Here is a 21,527-nt window from a genome sequence, read left to right as displayed (position 1 = left end):
CTGGAAGCGGGTAAAACAGCAGTCCCACTGAGGAGAAATCAGGCTGCCATGTCTCATCCTATGTAATGGGGTTTTTCAGTACTGGCCCTGGGGACCGACAGCACTGCACAATTGGGAAGTCCGTCTTATTCTACGTACTCTGTGAGCACTCTTTCCTAAAGGGCTGATCATCAGAATCAGGTGTGCCGAACAAGGGAGATGCACTGATCCCCGGGAGCAGGAAGGAACATCGCTCTAGTACAGAGTCAGCAGAAGAGATGGACCGTAGTGATAGCAAGCTGAGGCCTACAAAAAGAAGACTGACCTTTGCCCAAACAGGGACTTGAATTAAGCAGACCACCTTCTGCCTTGTTGTGTGTAACACTGCTGCCTGACCTACTTGCAACCTAGCAAGCGGAGATTGTACGCTAGCCCTGGAAGCAGCTAAAACAGCAGTCCCACTGAGGAGAAATCAGGCTGCCATGTCTAATCCTATGTAATGGGGTTTTTCAGTACTGGCCCTGGGGACCGACAGCACTGCACAAATGGGAGGTCTTTCTTATTCTACTCACTCCGTGAGCACTCTTTCCTAAAGGGCTGACCATCAGAATCATGTGTGCCGAACAAGGGAGATGCACTGATCCCCGGGAGAAGGAAGGAACATCGCTCTAATACAGAGTCAGCAGAAGAGATGGACCCGTAGTGATAGCAAGCTGAGCCCTCCAAAAAGTAGACTGACCTTCGCCCAAACAGGGACTTGAATTAAGCAGACTACCTTCTGCCCTGTTGTGTGTCACATTGCTGCCTGACCTACTTGCAACCTAGCAAGCGGAGATTGCAAGCTAGCCCTGTAAGCGGGTAAAACAGCAGTCCCACTGAGGAGAAATCAGGCTGCCATGTCTCATCCTATGTAATGGGGTTTTTCAGTGATGGGCCTGGGGACCGACAGCACTGCACAATTCGGAGGTCTGTCTTATTCTACTCACTCTGTGAGCCCGCTTTCCTAACGAGCTGACCATCAGAATCAGGTGTGCCAAACAAGGGAGGTGCACTGATACCCTGGAGCAGGAAGGAACACCGCTCCAGTACAGATTCAGAAGAAGAGATGGACCGTAGTGATAGCAAGGTGACTCCGCCAAAAGCAGACAGACCTTCGACCAAACAGGGACTTGAACCCTGGACCCTCAGATTAAAAGTCTGATGCTCTACCGACTGAGCTATCCAGGCTCTTGTCTAGCACTGTCTTCTCACCTTTTATAAATCAGCAGTTTTACAACAAGCTGCCTAGAAGAGACCCAGGTGTCACAAGGATGAAAGCTAGAAGCAGTTATGGCACAGAGAGCGAAGGACCATAGAAGGCACAATTACCGTCACAGAAAGCTAAAGCAGTATTACAAATCCCTCCCATAGTCGGCAGAGTTCGAACCTGCGCAGGGAGACCCCAATGGATTTCAAGTCCATCGCCTTAACCTCTCGGCCACGACTACGCCTAATGTTAGAAAGCAAGCGCCCTTGTCTGGTGGCGCCCTGCACAGGCCAAGCTTCAGAAACAAAGTCACGCAGAAAGATGAGGTGGTAAAAAATTTTCAACCTTCCCGTATACCCAACGGCAAAGGGTTGCCGTGACCCGGATTCGTACCGGGGTTGCTGCGGCCACAACACAGAGTACTAACCACTATACAATGAAGGCGTGCCACTGGCTCACCCAAGACAACCCCTGGATCCCGGATACAAGAAGCAGCAGCGGCGTATTTGTCCATCGAAGAGGGACTGGACATTTTGCAAATAAGTGCGAGGACCTTGAAAAATGCATGGATGCTTTGCCTCATGGCCTTCAGCAAACAGTATAGTCTGCAGGATTCGAACCTGCGTGGGGAGACCCCAATGGATTTCTAGTCCATCGCCTTAACCACTCGGCCACGACTACGGGAGTGGACCAATTTCTGCTCAGTTTGTGTCCAACACTGCTGCCTGACATACTTGCAACCAACCCAGCTCAGTCAGCAAGCGGAGAATGCAAGCTAGCCCTGCAAGCGGGTAAAACAGCGGTCCCACTGAGGAGAAATCTGGCTGCCATGTCTCATCCTATGTAATGGGGTTTTTCAGTACTGGCCCTGGGGACCGACAGCACTGCACAATTGGGAAGTCTGTCTTAATCTACTCACTCTGTGAGCACTCTTTCCTAAAGGGATGACCATCAGAATCAGGTTTGCCGAACAAGGGAGATGCACTGATCCCCGGGAGCAGGAAGGAACATCGCTCTAGTACAGAGTCAGCAGAAGAGATGGACCGTAGTGATAGCAAGCTGAGGCCTACAAAAAGAAGACTGACCTTCGCCCAAACAGGGACTTGAATTAAGCAGACCACCTTCTGCCATGTTGTGTGTAACACTGCTGCCTGACCTCCTTGCAACCTAGCAAGCGGAGATTTTAAGCTAGCCCTTGAAGCGGCTAAAACAACAGTCCCACTGAGGAGAAATCAGGCTGCCATGTCTCATCCTTTGTAATGGGGTTTTTCAGTACTGGCCCTGGGGACCGACAGCACTGCACAATTGGGAAGTCTGTCTTATTCTACTCTCTCTGTGAGCACTCTTTCCTAAAGGGCTGATCATCAGAATCAGGTGTGCCGAACAAGGGAGATGCACTGATCCCCGGGAGCAGGAAGGAACATCGCTCTAGTACAGAGTCAGCAGAAGAGATGGACCGTAGTGATAGCAAGCTGAGGCCTACAAAAAGAAGACTGACCTTCGCCCAAACAGGGACTTGAATTAAGCAGACCACCTTCTGCCATGTTGTGTGTAACACTGCTGCCTGACCTACTTGCAAGCTAGCAAGCGGAGATTGTAAGCTAGCCCTGGATGCAGCTAAAACAGCAGTCCCACTGAGGAGAAATCAGACTGCCATGTCTCATCCTATGTAATGGGGTTTTTCAGTACTGGCCCTGGGGACCGACAGCACTGCACAATTGGGAAGTCCGTCTTATTCTACGTACTCTGTGAGCACTCTTTCCTAAAGGGCTGATCATCAGAATCAGGTGTGCCGAACAAGGGAGATGCACTGATCCCCGGGAGCAGGAAGGAACATGGCTCTAGTACAGAGTCAGCAGAAGAGATGGACCCGTAGTGATAGCAAGCTGAGCCCTCCAAAAAGTAGACTGACCTTCGCCCAAACAGGGACTTGAATTAAGCAGACTACCTTCTGCCCTGTTGTGTGTCACATTGCTGCCTGACCTACTTGCAACCTAGCAAGTGGAGATTGCAAGCTAGCCCTGTAAGCGGGTAAAACAGCAGTCCCACTGAGGAGAAATCAGGCTGCCATGTCTCATCCTATGTAATGGGGTTTTTCAGTGATGGGCCTGGGGACCGACAGCACTGCACAATTCGGAGGTCTGTCTTATTCTACTCACTCTGTGAGCCCGCTTTCCTAACGAGCTGACCATCAGAATCAGGTGTGCCAAACAAGGGAGGTGCACTGATACCCTGGAGCAGGAAGGAACACCGCTCCAGTACAGATTCAGAAGAAGAGATGGACCGTAGTGATAGCAAGGTGACTCCGCCAAAAGCAGACAGACCTTCGCCCAAACAGGGACTTGAACCCTGGACCCTCAGATTAAAAGTCTGATGCTCTACCGACTGAGCTACCCGGGCTCTTGTGGAGCACTGTCTTCTCACCTTTTATAAAGCAGCAGTTTTACAACAAGCTGCCTAGAAGAGACCCAGGTGTCACGAGGATGAAAGCTAGAAGCAGTTATGGCACAGAGAGCGAAGGACCATAGAAGGCACAATTACGTCACAGAAAGCTAAAGCAATACTGCAAATCCCTCCCGTAGTCGGCAGAGTTCGAACCTGCGCGGGGAGACCCCAATGGATTTCAAGTCCATCGCCTTTACCTCTCGGCCACGACTACGCCTAATGTTAGAAAGCAAGCGCCCTTGTCTGGTGGCACCCTGCACAGGCCAAGCTTCAGAAACAAAATCACGCAGAAAGATGAGGTGGTAAAAAATTTTCAACCTTCCCGTATACTCAACGGCAAAGGGTTGCCGTGACCCGGATTTGAACTGGGGTTGCTGCGGCCACAACACAGAGTACTAACCACTATACGATCACGGCGTGCCACTGGCTCACCCAAGACAACCCCTGGAGCCCGGATACAAGAAGCAGCAGCGGAGTGTTTGTACATCGAAGAGGGACTGGACATTTCGCAAATAAGTGCGAGGACCGTGAAAAATGTATGGATGCTTTGCTTCATGGCCTTCAGCGTAGTCGGCAGGATTCGAACCTGCGCGGGGAGACCCCAATGGATTTCTAGTCCATCGCCTTAACCACTCGGCCACGACTACGGGAGTGGACCAATTTCTGCTCAGTTTGTGTCCAACACTGCTGCCTGACCTACTTGCAACCAACCCAGCTCAGTCAGCAAGCGGAGAATGCAAGCTAGCCCTGCAAGCGGGTAAAACAGCGGTCCCACTGAGGAGAAATCAGGCTGCCATGTCTCATCCTATGTAATGGGGTTTTTCAGTACTGGCCCTGGGGACCGACAGCACTGCACAATTGGGAAGTCTGTCTTAATCTACTCACTCTGTGAGCACTCTTTCCTAAAGGGATGACCATCAGAATCAGGTTTGCCGAACAAGGGAGATGCACTGATCCCCGGGAGCAGGAAGGAACATCGCTCTAGTACAGAGTCAGCAGAAGAGATGGACCGTAGTGATAGCAAGCTGAGGCCTACAAAAAGAAGACTGACCTTCGCCCAAACAGGGACTTGAATTAAGCAGACCACCTTCTGCCATGTTGTGTGTAACACTGCTGGCTGACCTCCTTGCAACCTAGCAAGCCGAGATTTTAAGCTAGCCCTGGAAGCGGCTAAAACAACAGTCCCACTGAGGAGAAATCAGGCTGCCATGTCTCATCCTTTGTAATGGGGTTTTTTTAGTACTGGCCCTGGGGACCGACAGCACTGCACAATTGGGAAGTCTGTCTTATTCTACTCTCTCTGTGAGCACTCTTTCCTAAAGGGCTGATCATCAGAATCAGGTGTGCCGAACAAGGGAGATGCACTGATCCCCGGGAGCAGGAAGGAACATCGCTCTAGTACAGAGTCAGCAGAAGAGATGGACCGTAGTGATAGCAAGCTGAGGCCTACAAAAAGAAGACTGACCGTCGCCCAAACAGGGACTTGAATTAAGCAGACCACCTTCTGCCATGTTGTGTGTAACACTGCTGCCTGACCTACTTGCAAGCTAGCAAGCGGAGATTGTAAGCTAGCCCTGGATGCAGCTAAAACAGCAGTCCAACTGAGGAGAAATCAGGCTGCCATGTCTCATCCTATGTAATGGGGTTTTTCAGTACTGGCCCTGGGGACCGACAGCACTGCACAATTGGGAAGTCCGTCTTATTCTACGTACTCTGTGAGCACTCTTTCCTAAAGGGCTGATCATCAGAATCAGGTGTGCCGAACAAGGGAGATGCACTGTTTCTCGGGAGCAGGAAGGAACATGGCTCTATTACAGAGTCAGCAGAAGAGATGGACCCATAGTGATAGCAAGCTGAGCCCTCCAAAAAGTAGACTGACCTTCGCCCAAACAGGGACTTGAATTAAGCAGACCACCTTCTGCCATGTTGTGTGTAACACTGCTGGCTGACCTCCTTGCAACCTAGCAAGCCGAGATTTTAAGCTAGCCCTGGAAGCGGCTAAAACAACAGTCCCACTGAGGAGAAATCAGGCTGCCATGTCTCATCCTTTGTAATGGGGTTTTTCAGTACTGGCCCTGGGGACCGACAGCACTGCACAATTGGGAAGTCTGTCTTATTCTACTCTCTCTGTGAGCACTCTTTCCTAAAGGGCTGATCATCAGAATCAGGTGTGCCGAACAAGGGAGATGCACTGTTTCTCGGGAGCAGGAAGGAACATGGCTCTAGTACAGAGTCAGCAGAAGAGATGGACCCGTAGTGATAGCAAGCTGAGCCCTCCAAAAAGTAGACTGACCTTCGCCCAAACAGGGACTTGAATTAAGCAGACTACCTTCTGCCCTGTTGTGTGTCACATTGCTGCCTGACCTACTTGCAACCTAGCAAGCGGAGATTGCAAGCTAGCCCTGTAAGCGGGTAAAACAGCAGTCCCACTGAGGAGAAATCAGGCTGCCATGTCTCATCCTATGTAATGGGGTTTTTCAGTGATGGGCCTGGGGACCGACAGCACTGCACAATTCGGAGGTCTGTCTTATTCTACTCACTCTGTGAGCCCGCTTTCCTAACGAGCTGACCATCAGAATCAGGTGTGCCAAACAAGGGAGGTGCACTGATACCCTGGAGCAGGAAGGAACACCGCTCCAGTACAGATTCAGAAGAAGAGATGGACCGTAGTGATAGCAAGGTGACTCCGCCAAAAGCAGACAGACCTTCGCCCAAACAGGGACTTGAACCCTGGACCCTCAGATTAAAAGTCTGATGCTCTACCGACTGAGCTACCCAGGCTCTTGTGGAGCACTGTCTTCTCACCTTTTATAAAGCAGCAGTTTTACAACAAGCTGCCTAGAAGAGACCCAGGTGTCACGAGGATGAAAGCTAGAAGCAGTTATGGCACAGAGAGCGAAGGACCATAGAAGGCACAATTACCGTCACAGAAAGCTAAAGAAGTACTACAAATCCCTCCCGTAGTCGGCAGAGTTCGAACCTGCGCGGGGAGACCCCAATGGATTTCAAGTCCATCGCCTTTACCTCTCGGCCACGACTATGTCTAATGTTAGAAAGCAAGCGCCCTTGTCTGGTGGCACCCTGCACAGGCCAAGCTTCAGAAACAAAATCACGCAGAAAGATGAGGTGGTAAAAAATTTTCAACCTTCCCGTATACTCAACGGCAAAGGGTTGCCGTGACCCGGATTCGAACGGGGGTTGCTGCGGCCACAACACAGAGTACTAACCACTATACGATCACGGCGTGCCACTGGCTCACCCAAGACAACCCCTGGAGCCCGGATACAAGAAGCAGCAGCAGAGTGTTTGTACATCGAAGAGGGACTGGACATTTCGCAAATAAGTGCGAGGACCGTGAAAAATGCATGGATGCTTTGCCTCATGGCCTTCAGCGTAGTCGGCAGGATTCGAACCTGCGCGGGGAGACCCCAATGGATTTCTAGTCCATCGCCTTAACCACTCGGCCACGACTACGGGAGTGGACCAATTTCTGCTCAGTTTGTGTCCAACACTGCTGCCTGACCTACTTGCAACCAACCCAGCTCAGTCAGCAAGCGGAGAATGCAAGCTAGCCCTGCAAGCGGGTAAAACAGCGGTCCCACTGAGGAGAAATCAGGCTGCCATGTCTCATCCTATGTAATGGGGTTTTTCAGTACTGGCCCTGGGGACCGACAGCACTGCACAATTGGGAAGTCTGTCTTATTCGACTCACTCTGTGAGCACTCTTTCCTAAAGGGATGACCATCAGAATCAGGTTTGCCGAACAAGGGAGATGCACTGATCCCCGGGAGCAGGAAGGAACATCGCTCTAGTACAGAGTCAGGAGAAGAGATGGACCGTAGTGATAGCAAGCTGAGGCCTACAAAAAGAAGACTGACCTTCGCCCAAACAGGGACTTGAATTAAGCAGACCACCTTCTGCCATGTTGTGTGTAACACTGCTGCCTGACCTCCTTGCAACCTAGCAAGCCGAGATTTTAAGCTAGCCCTGGAAGCGGCTAAAACAGCAGTCCCACTGAGGAGAAATCAGGCTGCCATGTCTCATCCTTTGTAATGGGGTTTTTCAGTACTGGCCCTGGGGACCGACAGCACTGCACAATTGGGAAGTCTGTCTTATTCTACTCTTTCTGTGAGCACTCTTTCCTAAAGGGCTGATCATCAGAATCAGGTGTGCCGAACAAGGGTGATGCACTGATCCCCGGGAGCAGGAAGGAACATCGCTCTAGTACAGAGTCAGCAGAAGAGATGGACCGTAGTGATAGCAAGCTGAGGCCTACAAAAAGAAGACTGACCTTCGCCCAAACAGGGACTTGAATTAAGCAGACCACCTTCTGCCATGTTGTGTGTAACACTGCTGCCTGACCTACTTGCAACCTAGCAAGCGGAGATTGTAAGCTAGCCCTGGATGCAGCTAAAACAGCAGTCCCACTGAGGAGAAATCAGGCTGCCATGTCTAATCCTATGTAATGGGGTTTTTCAGTACTGGCCCTGGGTACCGACAGCACTGCACAAATGGGAGGTCTTTCTTATTCTACTCACTCCGTGAGCACTCTTTCCTAAAGGGCTGACCATCAGAATCATGTGTGCCGAACAAGGGAGATGCACTGATCCCCGGGAGAAGGAAGGAACATCGCTCTAATACAGAGTCAGCAGAAGAGATGGACCCGTAGTGATAGCAAGCTGAGCCCTCCAAAAAGTAGACTGACCTTCGCCCAAACAGGGACTTGAATTAAGCAGACTACCTTCTGCCCTGTTGTGTGTCACATTGCTGCCTGACCTACTTGCAACCTAGCAAGCCGAGATTGTAAGCTAGCACTGGAAGCGGGTAAAACAGCAGTCCCACCGAGGAGAAATCAGGCTGCCATGTCTCATCCTATTTAATGGGGGTTTTCAGTGCTGGGCCTGGGGACCGACAGCACTGCACACTCTGTGAGCCCGCTTTCCTAACGAGCTGACCATCAGAATCAGGTGTGCCAAACGAGGGAGGTGCACTGATACCCTGGAGCAGGAAGGAACACCGCTCCAGTACAGATTCAGAAGAAGAGATGGACCGTAGTGATAGCAAGGTGACTCCGCCAAAAGCAGACAGACCTTCGCCCGAACAGGGACTTGAACCCTGGACCCTCAGATTAAAAGTCTGATGCTCTACCGACTGAGCTATCCGGGGTCTTATGGAGCAGTGGCTTCTCCCCTTTTATAAAGCAGCAGTTTTACAACAAGCTGCCTAGAAGAGACGCAGGTGTCACGAGGATGAAAGCTAGAAGCAGTTATGGCACAGAGAGCGAAGGACCATAGAAGGCACAATTACGGTCACAGAAAGCTAAAGCAATACTGCAAATCCCTCCCGTAGTCGGCAGAGTTCGAACCTGCGCGGGGAGACCCCAATGGATTTCAAGTCCATCGCCTTAACCTCTCGGCCATGACTACGCCTAATGTTAGATAGCAAGCACCCTTGTCTGGTGGCGCCCTGCACAGGCCAAGCTTCAGGAACAAAATCACGCAGAAAGATGAGGTGGTAAAAAATTTTCAACCTTCCCGTATAATCAACGGCAAAGGGTTGCCGTGACCCGGATTCAAACCGGGGCTGCTGCGGCCACAACGCAGAGTACTAACCACTATACAATCACGGCGTGCCACTGGGTCACCAAAGACAACCCCTGGAGCCCGGATACAAGAAGGAGCAGCGGCGTGTTTGTCCATCGAAGAGGGACTGGACATTTCGCAAATAAGTGCGAGGACTGTGAAAAATGTATGGATGCTTTGCCTCATGGCCTTCAGCAAACAGCGTAGTCGGCAGGATTCGAACCTGCGCGGGGAGACCGCAATGGATTTCTAGTCCATCGCCTTAACCACTCGGCCACGACTACGGGAGTAGACCAGTTTGTGTCCAACACTGCTGCCTGACCTACTTGCAACCAACCCAGCTCAGTCAGCAAGCGGAGATTGCAAGCTAGCCCTGCAAGCGGGTAAAACAGCGGTCCCACTGAGGAGAAATCAGGCTGCCATGTCTCATCCTATGTAATGGGGTTTTTCAGGACTGGCCCTGGGGACCGACAGCACTGCACAATTGGGAAGTCTGTCTTATTCTACTCACTCTGTGAGCACTCTTTCCTAAAGGGCTGACCATCAGAATCAGGTTTGCCGAACAAGGGAGATGCACTGATCCCCGGGAGCAGGAAGGAACATCGATCTAGTACAGAGTCAGCAGAAGAGATGGACCGTAGTGATAGCAAGCTGAGGCCTACAAAAAGAAGACTGACCTTCGCCCAAACAGGGACTTGAATTAAGCAGACCACCTTCTGCCATGTTGTGTGTAACACTGCTGCCTGACCTACTTGCAACCTAGCAAGCCGAGATTGTAAGCTAGCCCTGGAAGCGGCTAAAACAGCAGTCCCACTGAGGAGAAATCAGGCTGCCATGTCTCATCCTATGTAATGGCGTTTTTCAGTGCTGGGCCTGGGGACCGACAGCACTGCACAATTCGGAGGTCTGTCTTATTCTACTCACTCTGTGAGCGCGCTTTCCTAACGAGCTGACCATCAGAATCAGGTGTGCCAAACAAGGGAGGTGCACTGACACGGCGTGCCACTGGCTCACCCAAGACAACCCCTGGAGCCCGGATACAAGAAGGAGCAGTGGCGTGTTTGTCCATCGACGAGGGACTGGACATTTCGCAAATAAGTGCGAGGACTGTGAAAAATGCATGGATGCTTTGCCTCATGGCCTTCAGCAAACAGCGTAGTCGGCAGGATTCGAACCTGCGCGGGGAGACCGCAATGGATTTCTAGTCCATCGCTTTAACCACTCGGCCACGACTACGGGAGTAGACTCAGTTTGTGTCCAACACTGCTGCCTGACCTACTTGCAACCAACCCAGCTCAGTCAGCAAGCGGAGATTGCAAGCTAGCCCTGCAAGCGGGTAAAACAGCGGTCCCACTGAGGAGATATCAGGCTGCCATGTCTCATCCTATGTAATGGGGTTTTTCAGTACTGGCCCTGGGGACCGACAGCACTGCACAATTGGGAAGTCTGTCTTATTCTACTCACTCTGTGAGCACTCTTTCCTAAAGGGCTGACGATCAGAATCAGGTGTGCCAAACAAGGGAGATGCACTGATCCCCGGGAGCAGGAAGGAACATCGCTCTAGTACAGAGTCAGCAGAAGAGATGGACCGTAGTGATAGCAAGCTGAGGCCTACAAAAAGAAGACTGACCTTCACCCAAACAGGGACTTGAATTAAGCAGACCACCTTCTGCCATGTTGTGTGTAACACTGCTGCCTGACCTACTTGCAACCTAGCAGGCCGAGATTGTAAGCTATCCCTGGAAGCGGGTAAAACAGCAGTCCCACTGAGGAGAAATCAGGCTGCCATGTCTCATCCTATGTAATGGGGTTTTTCAGTACTGGCCCTGGGGACCGACAGCACTGCACAATTGGGAAGTCCGTCTTATTCTACGTACTCTGTGAGCACTCTTTCCTAATGGGCTGATCATCAGAATCAGGTGTGCCGAACAAGGGAGATGCACTGATCCCCGGGAGCAAGAAGGAACATCGCTCTAGTACAGAGTCAGCAGAAGAGATGGACCGTAGTGATAGCAAGCTGAGGCCTACAAAAAGAAGACTGACCTTTGCCCAAACAGGAACTTGAATTAAGCAGACCACCTTCTGCCATGTTGTGTGTAACACTGCTGCCTGACCTACTTGCAACCTAGCAAGCGGAGATTGTAAGCTAGCCCTGGAAGCAGCTAAAACAGCAGTCCCACTGAGGAGAAATTAGGCTGCCATGTCTAATCCTATGTAATGGGGTTTATCAGTACTGGCCCTGGGGATCGACAGCACTGCACAAATGGGAGGTCTTTCTTTTTCTACTCACTCCGTGAGCACTCTTTCCTAAAGGGCTGACCATCAGAAGCATGTGTGCCGAACAAGGGAGATGCACTGATTCCCGGGAGAAGGAAGGAACATCGCTCTAATACAGAGTCAGCAGAAGAGATGGACCCATAGTGATAGCAAACTGAGCCCTCCAAAAAGTAGACTGACCTTCGCCCAAACAGGGACTTGAATTAAGCAGACTACCTTCTGCCCTGTTGTGTGTCACATTGCTGCCTGACCTACTTGCAACCTAGCAAGCCGAGATTGTAAGCTAGCACTGGAAGCGGGTAAAACAGCAGTCCCACTGAGGAGAAATCAGGCTGCCATGTCTCATCCTATGTAATGGGGTTTTTCAGTACTGGCCCTGGGGACCGACAGCACTGCACAATTGGGAAGTCCGTCTTATTCTACGTACTCTGTGAGCACTCTTTCCTAAAGGGCTGATCATCAGAATCAGGTGTGCCGAACAAGGGAGATGCACTGATCCCCGGGAGCAGGAAGGAACATCGCTCTAGTACAGAGTCAGCAGAAGAGATGGACCGTAGTGATAGCAAGCTGAGGCCTACAAAAAGAAGACTGTACTTTGCCCAAACAGGGACTTGAATTAAGCAGACCACCTTCTGCCATGTTGTGTGTAACACTGCTGCCTGACCTACTTGCAACCTAGCAAGCGGAGATTGTAAGCTAGCCCTGGAAGCAGCTAAAACAGCAGTCCCACTGAGGAGAAATCAGGCTGCCATGTCTAATCCTATGTAATGGGGTTTTTCAGTACTGGCCCTGGGGACCGACAGCACTGCACAAATGGGAGGTCTTTCTTATTCTACTCACTCCGTGAGCACTCTTTCCTAAAGGGCTGACCATCAGAATCATGTGTGCCGAACAAGGGAGATGCACTGATTCCCGGGAGAAGGAAGGAACATCGCTCTAATACAGAGTCAGCAGAAGAGATGGACCCGTAGTGTTAGCAAGCTGAGCCCTCCAAAAAGTAGACTGACCTTCGCCCAAACAGGGACTTGAATTAAGCAGACTACCTTCTGCCCTGTTGTGTCACATTGCTGCCTGACCTACTTGCAACCTAGCAAGCGGAGATTGCAAGCTAGCCCTGTAAGCGGATAAAACAGCAGTCCCACTGAGGAGAAATCAGGCTGCCATGTCTCATCCTATGTAATGGGGTTTTTCAGTGATGGGCCTGCGGACCGACAGCACTGCACAATTCGGAGGTCTGTCTTATTCTACTCACTCTGTGAGCCCGCTTTCCTAACAAGCTGACCATCAGAATCAGGTGTGCCAAACAAGGGAGGTGCACTGATACCCTGGAGCAGGAAGGAACACCGCTCCAGTACAGATTCAGAAGAAGAGATGGACCGTAGTGATAGCAAGGTGACTCCGCCAAAAGCAGACAGACCTTCACCCAAACAGGGACTTGAACCCTGGACCCTCAGATTAAAAGTCTGATGCTCTACCGACTGAGCTATCCAGGCTCTTGTGGAGCACTGTCTTCTCACCTTTTATAAAGCAGCAGTTTTACAACAAGCTGCCTAGAAGAGACCCAGGTGTCACGAGGATGAAAGCTAGAAGCAGTTATGGCACAGAGAGCGAAGGACCATAGAAGGCACAATTACCGTCACAGAAAGCTAAAGCAGTACTACAAATCCCTCCCGTAGTCGGCAGAGTTCGAACCTGCACGGGGAGACCCCAATGGATTTCAAGTCCATCACCTTTACCTCTCGGCCACAACTACGCCTAATGTTAGAAAGCAAGTGCCCTTGTCTGGTGGCGCCCTGCACAGGCCAAGCTTCAGAAACAAAATCACGCAGAAAGATGAGGTAGTAAAAAATTTTCAACCTTCCCGTATACTCAACGGCAAAGGGTTGCCGTGACCAAGATTTGAATGAGGGTTGCTGCGGCCACAACACAGAGTACTAACCACTATACGATCACGGCGTGCCACTGGCTCACCCAAGACAACCCCTGGAGCCCGGATACAAGAAGCAGCAGCGGCGTGTTTGTCCATGGAAGAGGGACTGGACATTTCGCAAATAAGTGCGAGGACCGTGAAAAATGCATGGATGCTTTGCCTCATGGCCTTCAGCGTAGTCGGCAGGATTCGAACCTGTGCGGGGAGACCCCAATGGATTTCTAGTCCATCGCCTTAACCACTTAGCCACGACTATGGTAGTAATCCAATTTCTGCTCAGTTTGTGTCCAACACTGCTGTCTGACCTACTTGCAACCAACCCAGCTCAGTCAGCAAGCGGAGATAGCAAGCTAACCCTGCAAGCGGGTAAAACAGCGGTCCCACTGAGGAGAAATCAGGCTGCCATGTCTCATCCTATGTAATGGGGTTTTTCAGTACTGGCCCTGGGGACCGACAGCACTGCACAATTGGGAAGTCTGTCTTATTCTACTCACTCTGTGAGCACTCTTTCCTAAAGGGCTGACGATCAGAATCAGGTGTGCCGAACAAGGGAGATGCACTGATCCCCGGGAGCAGGAAGGAACATCGTTCTAGTACAGAGTCAGCAGAAGAGATGGACCGTAGTGATAGCAAGCTGAGGCCTACAAAAAGAAGACTGACCTTCACCCAAACAGGGACTTGAATTAAGCAGACCACCTTCTGCCATGTTGCGTGTAACACTGCTGCCTGACCTACTTGCAACCTAGCAGGCCGAGATTGTAAGCTAGCCCTGGAAGCGGGTAAAACAGCAGTCCCACTGAGGAGAAATCAGGGTGTCATGTCTCATCCTATGTAATGGGGTTTTTCAGTACTGGCCCTGGGGACCGACAGCACTGCACAATTGGGAAGTCCGTCTTATTCTACGTACTCTGTGAGCACTCTTTCCTAAAGGGCTGATCATCAGAATCAGGTGTGCCGAACAAGGGAGATGCACTGATCCCCGGGAGCAGGAAGGAACATCGCTCTAGTACAGAGTCAGCAGAAGAGATGGACCGTAGTGATAGCAAGCTGAGGCCTACAAAAAGAAGACTGACCTTTGCCCAAACAGGGACTTGAATTAAGCAGACCACCTTCTGCCATGTTGTGTGTAACACTGCTGCCTGACCTACTTGCAACCTAGCAAGCGGAGATTGTAAGCTAGCCCTGGAAGCGGGTAAAACAGCAGTCCCACTGAGGAGAAATCAGGCTGCCATGTCTAATCCTATGTAATGGGGTTTTTCAGTACTGGCCCTGGGGACCAACAGCACTGCACAATTGGGAAGTCCGTCTTATTCTACGTACTCTGTGAGCACTCTTTCCTAAAGGGCTGATCATCAGAATCAGGTGTGCCGAACAAGGGAGATGCACTGATCCCCGGGAGCAGGAAGGAACATCGCTCTAGTACAGAGTCAGCAGAAGAGATGGACCGTAGTGATAGCAAGCTGAGGCCTACAAAAAGAAGACTGACCTTTGCCCAAACAGGGACTTGAATTAAGCAGACCACCTTCTGCCATGTTGTGTGTAACACTGCTGCCTGACCTACTTGCAACCTAGCAAGCGGAGATTGTAAGCTAGCCCTGGAAGCAGCTAAAACAGCAGTCCCACTGAGGAGAAATCAGGCTGCCATGTCTAATCCTATGTAATGGGGTTTTTCAGTACTGGCCCTGGGGACCGACAGCACTGCACAAATGGGAGGTCTTTCTTATTCTACTCACTCCGTGAGCACTCTTTCCTAAAGGGCTGACCATCAGAATCATGTGTGCCGAACAAGGGAGATGCACTGATCCCCGGGAGAAGGAAGGAACATCGCTCTAATACAGAGTCAGCAGAAGAGATGGACCCGTAGTGTTAGCAAGCTGAGCCCTCCAAAAAGTAGACTGACCTTCGCCCAAACAGGGACTTGAATTAAGCAGACTACCTTCTGCCCTGTTGTGTCACATTGCTGCCTGACCTACTTGCAACCTAGCAAGCGGAGATTGCAAGCTAGCCCTGTAAGCGGGTAAAACAGCAGTCCCACTGAGAAGAAATCAGGCTGCCATGTCTCATCCTATGTAATGGGGTTTTTCAGTACTGGCCCTGGGGACCAACAGCACTGCACAAATGGTTAATGAGTGAGTGAAGTGACATTCAGCCAAGTATGGTGACCCATACTCAGAATTTGTGCTCTGCATTTAACCCATCCGAAAGGCACACACACAGAGCAGTGAACACACACACACTGTGAGCACACACCCGGAGCAGTGGGCAGCCATTTATGCTGCGGCGCCCGGGGAGCAGTTGGGGGTTCAATGCCTTGCTCAAGGGAACCTAAGTCGTGGTATTGAAGGTGGAGAGAGAACTGTACATGCACTCCCCCCACCCACAATTCCTGCCGGCCTGGGACTCGAACTCACAACCTTTCCGATTGGAAGTCCAACTCTCTAACCATTAGGCCACGACTCCCCACATGGGAGGTCTGTCTTATTCTACTCACTCCGTGAGCACTCTTTCCTAAAGGGCTGACCATCAGAATCATGTTTGCCGAACAAGGAAGATGCACTGACCCCCTGGAGAAGGAAGGAACATCGCTCTAAGAGAAATCAGGCTGCCATGTCTCATCCTATGTAATGACGTTTTTCAGTGCTGGGCCTGGGGACCGACAGCACTGCACAATTCGGAGGTCTGTCTTATTCTACTCACTCTGTGAGCGCGCTTTCCTAATGAGCTGACCATCAGAATCAGGTGTGCCAAACAAGGGAGGTGCACTGATACCCTGGAGCAGGAAGGAACACCGCTCCGGTACAGATTCAGAAGAAGAGATGGACCGTAGTGATAGCAAGGTGACTCCGCCAAAAGCAGACAGACCTTCACCCGAACAGGGACTTGAACCCTGGACCCTCAGATTAAAAGTCTGATGCTCTACCGACTGAGCTATCCGGGCTCTTGTGGAGAACTGGCTTCTCACCTTTTATAAAGCAGCAGTTTTACAACAAGCTGCCCAGAAGAGACGCAGGTGTCACGAGGATGAAAGCTAGAAGCAGTTATGGCACAGAGAGCGAAGGACAATAGAAGGCACAATTACCGTCACAGAAATCTAAAGCAATACTGCAAATCCCTCCCATAGTCGGCAGAGTTCGAACCTGCGTGGGGAGACCCCAATGGATTTCAAGTCCATCGCCTTAACCTCTCGGCCACGACTACGGCTAATGTTAAAAAGCAAGCACCCTTGTCTGGTGGCGCCCTGCACAGGCCAAGCTTCAGAAACAAAATCACGCAGAAAGATGAGGTGGTAAAAAATTTTCAACCTTCCCGTATAATCAACGGCAAAGGGTTGCCGTGACCCGGATTCGAACCGGGGTTGCTGCGGCCACAACGCAGAGTACTAACCACTATACGATCACGGCGTGCCACTGGCTCAACCAAGACAACCCCTGGAGCCCGGATACAAGAAGCAGCAGCAGCGTGTTTGTCCATCGAAGAGGGACTGGACATTTCGCAAATAAGTGCGAGGACCGTGAAAAATGCATGGATGCTTTGCCTCATGGCCTTCAGCAAACAGCGTAGTCGGCAGGATTCGAACCTGCGCGGGGAGACCCCAATGGATTTCTAGTCCATCGCCTTAACCACTCGGCCACGACTACGGGAGTGGACCAATTTCTGCTCAGTTTGTGTCCAACACTGCTGCCTGACCTACTAGCAACCAACCCAGCTCAGTCAGCAAGCGGAGAATGCAAGCTAGCCCTGCAAGCGGGTAAAACAGCGGTCCCACTGAGGAGAAATCAGGCTGCCATGTCTCATCCTATGTAATGGGGTTTTTCAGTACTGGCCCTGGGGACCGACAGCACTGCACAATTGGGAAGTCTGTCTTATTCTACTCACTCTGTGAGCACTCTTTCCTAAAGGGATGACCATCAGAATCAGGTTTGCCGAACAAGGGAGATGCACTGATCCCCGGGAGCAGGAAGGAACATCGCTCTAGTACAGAGTCAGCAGAAGAGATGGACCGTAGTGATAGCAAGCTGAGGCCTACAAGAAGAAGACTGACCTTCGCCCAAACAGGGACTTGAATTAAGCAGACCACCTTCTGCCATGTTGTGTGTAACACTGCTGCCTGACCTCCTTGCAACCTAGCAAGCCGAGATTTTAAGCTAGCCCTGGAAGCGGCTAAAACAGCAGTCCCACTGAGGAGAAATCAGGCTGCCATGTCTCATCCTTTGTAATGGGGTTTTTCAGTACTGGCCCTGGGGACCGACAGCACTGCACAATTGGGAAGTCTGTCTTATTCTACTCTCTCTGTGAGCACTCTTTCCTAAAGGGCTGATCATCAGAATCAGGTGTGCCGAACAAGGGAGATGCACTGATCCCCGGGAGCAGGAAGGAACATCGCTCTAGTACAGAGTCAGCAGAAGAGATGGACCGTAGTGATAGCAAGCTGAGGCCTACAAAAAGAAGACTGACCTTCGCCCAAACAGGGACTTGAATTAAGCAGACCACCTTCTGCCATGTTGTGTGTAACACTGCTGCCTGACCTACTTGCAACCTAGCAAGCGGAGATTGTAAGCTAGCCCTGGATGCAGCTAAAACAGCAGTCCCACTGAGGAGAAATCAGGCTGCCATGTCTAATCCTATGTAATGGGGTTTTTCAGTACTGGCCCTGGGGACTGACAGCACTGCACAAATGGGAGGTCTTTCTTATTCTACTCACTCCGTGAGCACTCTTTCCTAAAGTGCTGACCATCAGAATCATGTGTGCCGAACAAGGGAGATGCACTGATCCCCGGGAGAAGGAAGGAACATCGCTCTAATACAGAGTCAGCAGAAGAGATGGACCCGTAGTGATAGCAAGCTGAGCCCTCCAAAAAGTAGACTGACCTTCACCCAAACAGGGACTTGAATTAAGCAGACTACCTTCTGCCCTGTTGTGTGTCACATTGCTGCCTGACCTACTTGCAACCTAGCAAGCGGAGATTGCAAGCTAGCCCTGTAAGCGGGTAAAACAGCAGTCCCACTGAGGAGAAATCAGGCTGCCATGTCTCATCCTATGTAATGGGGTTTTTCAGTGATGGGCCTGGGGACCGACAGCACTGCACAATTCGGAGGTCTGTCTTATTCTACTCACTCTGTGAGCCCGCTTTCCTAACGAGCTGACCATCAGAATCAGGTGTGCCAAACAAGGGAGGTGCACTGATACCCTGGAGCAGGAAGGAACACCGCTCCAGTACAGATTCAGAAGAAGAGATGGACCGTAGTGATAGCAAGGTGACTCCGCCAAAAGCAGACAGACCTTCGCCCAAACAGGGACTTGAACCCTGGACCCTCAGATTAAAAGTCTGATGCTCTACCGACTGAGCTACCCGGGCTCTTGTGGAGCACTGTCTTCTCACCTTTTATAAAGCAGCAGTTTTACAACAAGCTGCCTAGAAGAGACCCAGGTGTCACGAGGATGAAAGCTAGAAGCAGTTATGGCACAGAGAGCGAAGGACCATAGAAGGCACAATTACGTCACAGAAAGCTAAAGCAATACTGCTAATCCCTCCCGTAGTCGGCAGAGTTCGAACCTGCGCGGGGAGACCCCAATGGATTTCAAGTCCATCGCCTTTACCTCTCGGCCACGACTACGCCTAATGTTAGAAAGCAAGCGCCCTTGTCTGGTGGCACCCTGCACAGGCCAAGCTTCAGAAACAAAATCACGCAGAAAGAAGAGGTGGTAAAAAAATTTCAACCTTCCCATATACTCAACGGCAAAGGGTTGCCGTGACCCGGATTCGAACGGGGGTTGCTGCGGCCACAACACAGAGTACTAACCACTATACGATCACGGCGTGCCACTGGCTCACCCAAGACAACCCCTGGAGCCCGGATACAAGAAGCAGCAGCGGAGTGTTTGTACATCGAAGAGGGACTGGACATTTCGCAAATAAGTGCGAGGACCGTGAAAAATGTATGGATGCTTTGCTTCATGGCCTTCAGCGTAGTCGGCAGGATTCGAACCTGCGCGGGGAGACCCCAATGGATTTCTAGTCCATCGCCTTAACCACTCGGCCACGACTACGGGAGTGGATCAATTTCTGCTCAGTTTGTGTCCAACACTGCTGCCTGACCTACTTGCAACCAACCCAGCTCAGTCAGCAAGCGGAGAATGCAAGCTAGCCCTGCAAGCGGGTAAAACAGCGGTCCCACTGAGGAGAAATCAGGCTGCCATGTCTCATCCTATGTAATGGGGTTTTTCAGTACTGGCCCTGGGGACCGACAGCACTGCACAATTGGGAAGTCTGTCTTAATCTTCTCACTCTGTGAGCACTCTTTCCTAAAGGGATGACCATCAGAATCAGGTTTGCCGAACAAGGGAGATGCACTGATCCCCGGGAGCAGGAAGGAACATCGCTCTAGTACAGAGTCAGCAGAAGAGATGGACCGTAGTGATAGCAAGCTGAGGCCTACAAAAAGAAGACTGACCTTCGCCCAAACAGGGACTTGAATTAAGCAGACCACCTTCTGCCATGTTGTGTGTAACACTGCTGCCTGACCTCCTTGCAACCTAGCAAGCCGAGATTTTAAGCTAGCCCTGGAAGCGGCTAAAACAACAGTCCCACTGAGGAGAAATCAGGCTGCCATGTCTCATCCTTTGTAATGGGGTTTTTCAGTACTGGCCCTGGGGACCGACAGCACTGCACAATTGGGAAGTCTGTCTTATTCTACTCTCTCTGTGAGCACTCTTTCCTAAAGGGCTGATCATCAGAATCAGGTGTGCCGAACAAGGGAGATGCACTGATCCCCGGGAGCAGGAAGGAACATCGCTCTAGTACAGAGTCAGCAGAAGAGATGGACCGTAGTGATAGCAAGCTGAGGCCTACAAAAAGAAGACTGACCGTCGCCCAAACAGGGACTTGAATTAAGCAGACCACCTTCTGCCATGTTGTGTGTAACACTGCTGCCTGACCTACTTGCAAGCTAGCAAGCGGAGATTGTAAGCTAGCCCTGGATGCAGCTAAAACAGCAGTCCCACTGAGGAGAAATCAGGCTGCCATGTCTCATCCTATGTAATGGGGTTTTTCAGTACTGGCCCTGGGGACCGACAGCACTGCACAATTGGGAAGTCCGTCTTATTCTACGTACTCTGTGAGCACTCTTTCCTAAAGGGCTGATCATCAGAATCAGGTGTGCCGAACAAGGGAGATGCACTGTTTCTCGGGAGCAGGAAGGAACATGGCTCTAGTACAGAGTCAGCAGAAGAGATGGACCCGTAGTGATAGCAAGCTGAGCCCTCCAAAAAGTAGACTGACCTTCGCCCAAACAGGGACTTGAATTAAGCAGACTACCTTCTGCCCTGTTGTGTGTCACATTGCTGCCTGACCTACTTGCAACCTAGCAAGCGGAGATTGCAAGCTAGCCCTGTAAGCGGGTAAAACAGCAGTCCCACTGAGGAGAAATCAGGCTGCCATGTCTCATCCTATGTAATGGGGTTTTTCAGTGATGGGCCTGGGGACCGACAGCACTGCACAATTCGGAGGTCTGTCTTATTCTACTCACTCTGTGAGCCCGCTTTCCTAACGAGCTGACCATCAGAATCAGGTGTGCCAAACAAGGGAGGTGCACTGATACCCTGGAGCAGGAAGGAACACCGCTCCAGTACAGATTCAGAAGAAGAGATGGACCGTAGTGATAGCAAGGTGACTCCGCCAAAAGCAGACAGACCTTCGCCCAAACAGGGACTTGAACCCTGGACCCTCAGATTAAAAGTCTGATGCTCTACCGACTGAGCTACCCAGGCTCCTGTGGAGCACTGTCTTCTCACCTTTTATAAAGCAGCAGTTTTACAACAAGCTGCCTAGAAGAGACCCAGGTGTCACGAGGATGAAAGCTAGAAGCAGTTATGGCACAGAGAGCGAAGGACCATAGAAGGCACAATTACCGTCACAGAAAACTAAAGAAGTACTACAAATCCCTCCCGTAGTCGGCAGAGTTCGAACCTGCGCGGGGAGACCCCAATGGATTTCAAGTCCATCGCCTTTACCTCTCGGCCACGACTACGCCTAATGTTAGAAAGCAAGCGCCCTTGTCTGGTGGCACC

General features: G+C 51.1%; 18 non-coding genes across 18 annotated transcripts; all 18 read right to left on the bottom strand.

Moving 5' to 3' along the window:
* Positions 1-1,824: 1,824 nt before the first annotated feature.
* trnas-aga (transfer RNA serine (anticodon AGA)) lies at positions 1,825-1,906 on the bottom strand. Its single transcript has one exon. It is a non-coding gene; the product is annotated as a tRNA-Ser (tRNA).
* A 1,646-nt stretch (positions 1,907-3,552) lies between these two features.
* Positions 3,553-3,625, bottom strand: trnak-uuu (transfer RNA lysine (anticodon UUU)). Its single transcript has one exon. It is a non-coding gene; the product is annotated as a tRNA-Lys (tRNA).
* A 177-nt stretch (positions 3,626-3,802) lies between these two features.
* On the bottom strand, positions 3,803-3,884 carry trnas-uga (transfer RNA serine (anticodon UGA)). The gene has a single exon. It is a non-coding gene; the product is annotated as a tRNA-Ser (tRNA).
* Positions 3,885-4,235: 351 nt separating this feature from the next.
* trnas-aga (transfer RNA serine (anticodon AGA)) lies at positions 4,236-4,317 on the bottom strand. Its single transcript has one exon. It is a non-coding gene; the product is annotated as a tRNA-Ser (tRNA).
* A 2,061-nt stretch (positions 4,318-6,378) lies between these two features.
* On the bottom strand, positions 6,379-6,451 carry trnak-uuu (transfer RNA lysine (anticodon UUU)). The gene has a single exon. It is a non-coding gene; the product is annotated as a tRNA-Lys (tRNA).
* A 611-nt stretch (positions 6,452-7,062) lies between these two features.
* On the bottom strand, positions 7,063-7,144 carry trnas-aga (transfer RNA serine (anticodon AGA)). The gene has a single exon. It is a non-coding gene; the product is annotated as a tRNA-Ser (tRNA).
* Positions 7,145-8,763: 1,619 nt separating this feature from the next.
* trnak-uuu (transfer RNA lysine (anticodon UUU)) lies at positions 8,764-8,836 on the bottom strand. The gene has a single exon. It is a non-coding gene; the product is annotated as a tRNA-Lys (tRNA).
* Positions 8,837-9,454: 618 nt separating this feature from the next.
* On the bottom strand, positions 9,455-9,536 carry trnas-aga (transfer RNA serine (anticodon AGA)). The gene has a single exon. It is a non-coding gene; the product is annotated as a tRNA-Ser (tRNA).
* Positions 9,537-10,406: 870 nt separating this feature from the next.
* On the bottom strand, positions 10,407-10,488 carry trnas-aga (transfer RNA serine (anticodon AGA)). The gene has a single exon. It is a non-coding gene; the product is annotated as a tRNA-Ser (tRNA).
* Positions 10,489-12,949: 2,461 nt separating this feature from the next.
* trnak-uuu (transfer RNA lysine (anticodon UUU)) lies at positions 12,950-13,022 on the bottom strand. Its single transcript has one exon. It is a non-coding gene; the product is annotated as a tRNA-Lys (tRNA).
* Positions 13,023-16,324: 3,302 nt separating this feature from the next.
* On the bottom strand, positions 16,325-16,397 carry trnak-uuu (transfer RNA lysine (anticodon UUU)). The gene has a single exon. It is a non-coding gene; the product is annotated as a tRNA-Lys (tRNA).
* Positions 16,398-16,788: 391 nt separating this feature from the next.
* Positions 16,789-16,860, bottom strand: trnah-gug (transfer RNA histidin (anticodon GUG)). The gene has a single exon. It is a non-coding gene; the product is annotated as a tRNA-His (tRNA).
* A 155-nt stretch (positions 16,861-17,015) lies between these two features.
* trnas-aga (transfer RNA serine (anticodon AGA)) lies at positions 17,016-17,097 on the bottom strand. The gene has a single exon. It is a non-coding gene; the product is annotated as a tRNA-Ser (tRNA).
* A 1,646-nt stretch (positions 17,098-18,743) lies between these two features.
* Positions 18,744-18,816, bottom strand: trnak-uuu (transfer RNA lysine (anticodon UUU)). The gene has a single exon. It is a non-coding gene; the product is annotated as a tRNA-Lys (tRNA).
* A 177-nt stretch (positions 18,817-18,993) lies between these two features.
* On the bottom strand, positions 18,994-19,075 carry trnas-uga (transfer RNA serine (anticodon UGA)). Its single transcript has one exon. It is a non-coding gene; the product is annotated as a tRNA-Ser (tRNA).
* A 351-nt stretch (positions 19,076-19,426) lies between these two features.
* trnas-aga (transfer RNA serine (anticodon AGA)) lies at positions 19,427-19,508 on the bottom strand. Its single transcript has one exon. It is a non-coding gene; the product is annotated as a tRNA-Ser (tRNA).
* Positions 19,509-21,154: 1,646 nt separating this feature from the next.
* Positions 21,155-21,227, bottom strand: trnak-uuu (transfer RNA lysine (anticodon UUU)). Its single transcript has one exon. It is a non-coding gene; the product is annotated as a tRNA-Lys (tRNA).
* Positions 21,228-21,405: 178 nt separating this feature from the next.
* On the bottom strand, positions 21,406-21,487 carry trnas-uga (transfer RNA serine (anticodon UGA)). The gene has a single exon. It is a non-coding gene; the product is annotated as a tRNA-Ser (tRNA).
* Positions 21,488-21,527: the final 40 nt, after the last annotated feature.

This window comes from Carassius carassius, chromosome 18 (assembly GCF_963082965.1).
Source record: "Carassius carassius chromosome 18, fCarCar2.1, whole genome shotgun sequence".
In the NCBI taxonomy this organism is placed as follows: domain Eukaryota; kingdom Metazoa; phylum Chordata; class Actinopteri; order Cypriniformes; family Cyprinidae; genus Carassius; species Carassius carassius.
This window is presented reverse-complemented; position numbering and strand designations above follow the sequence as displayed.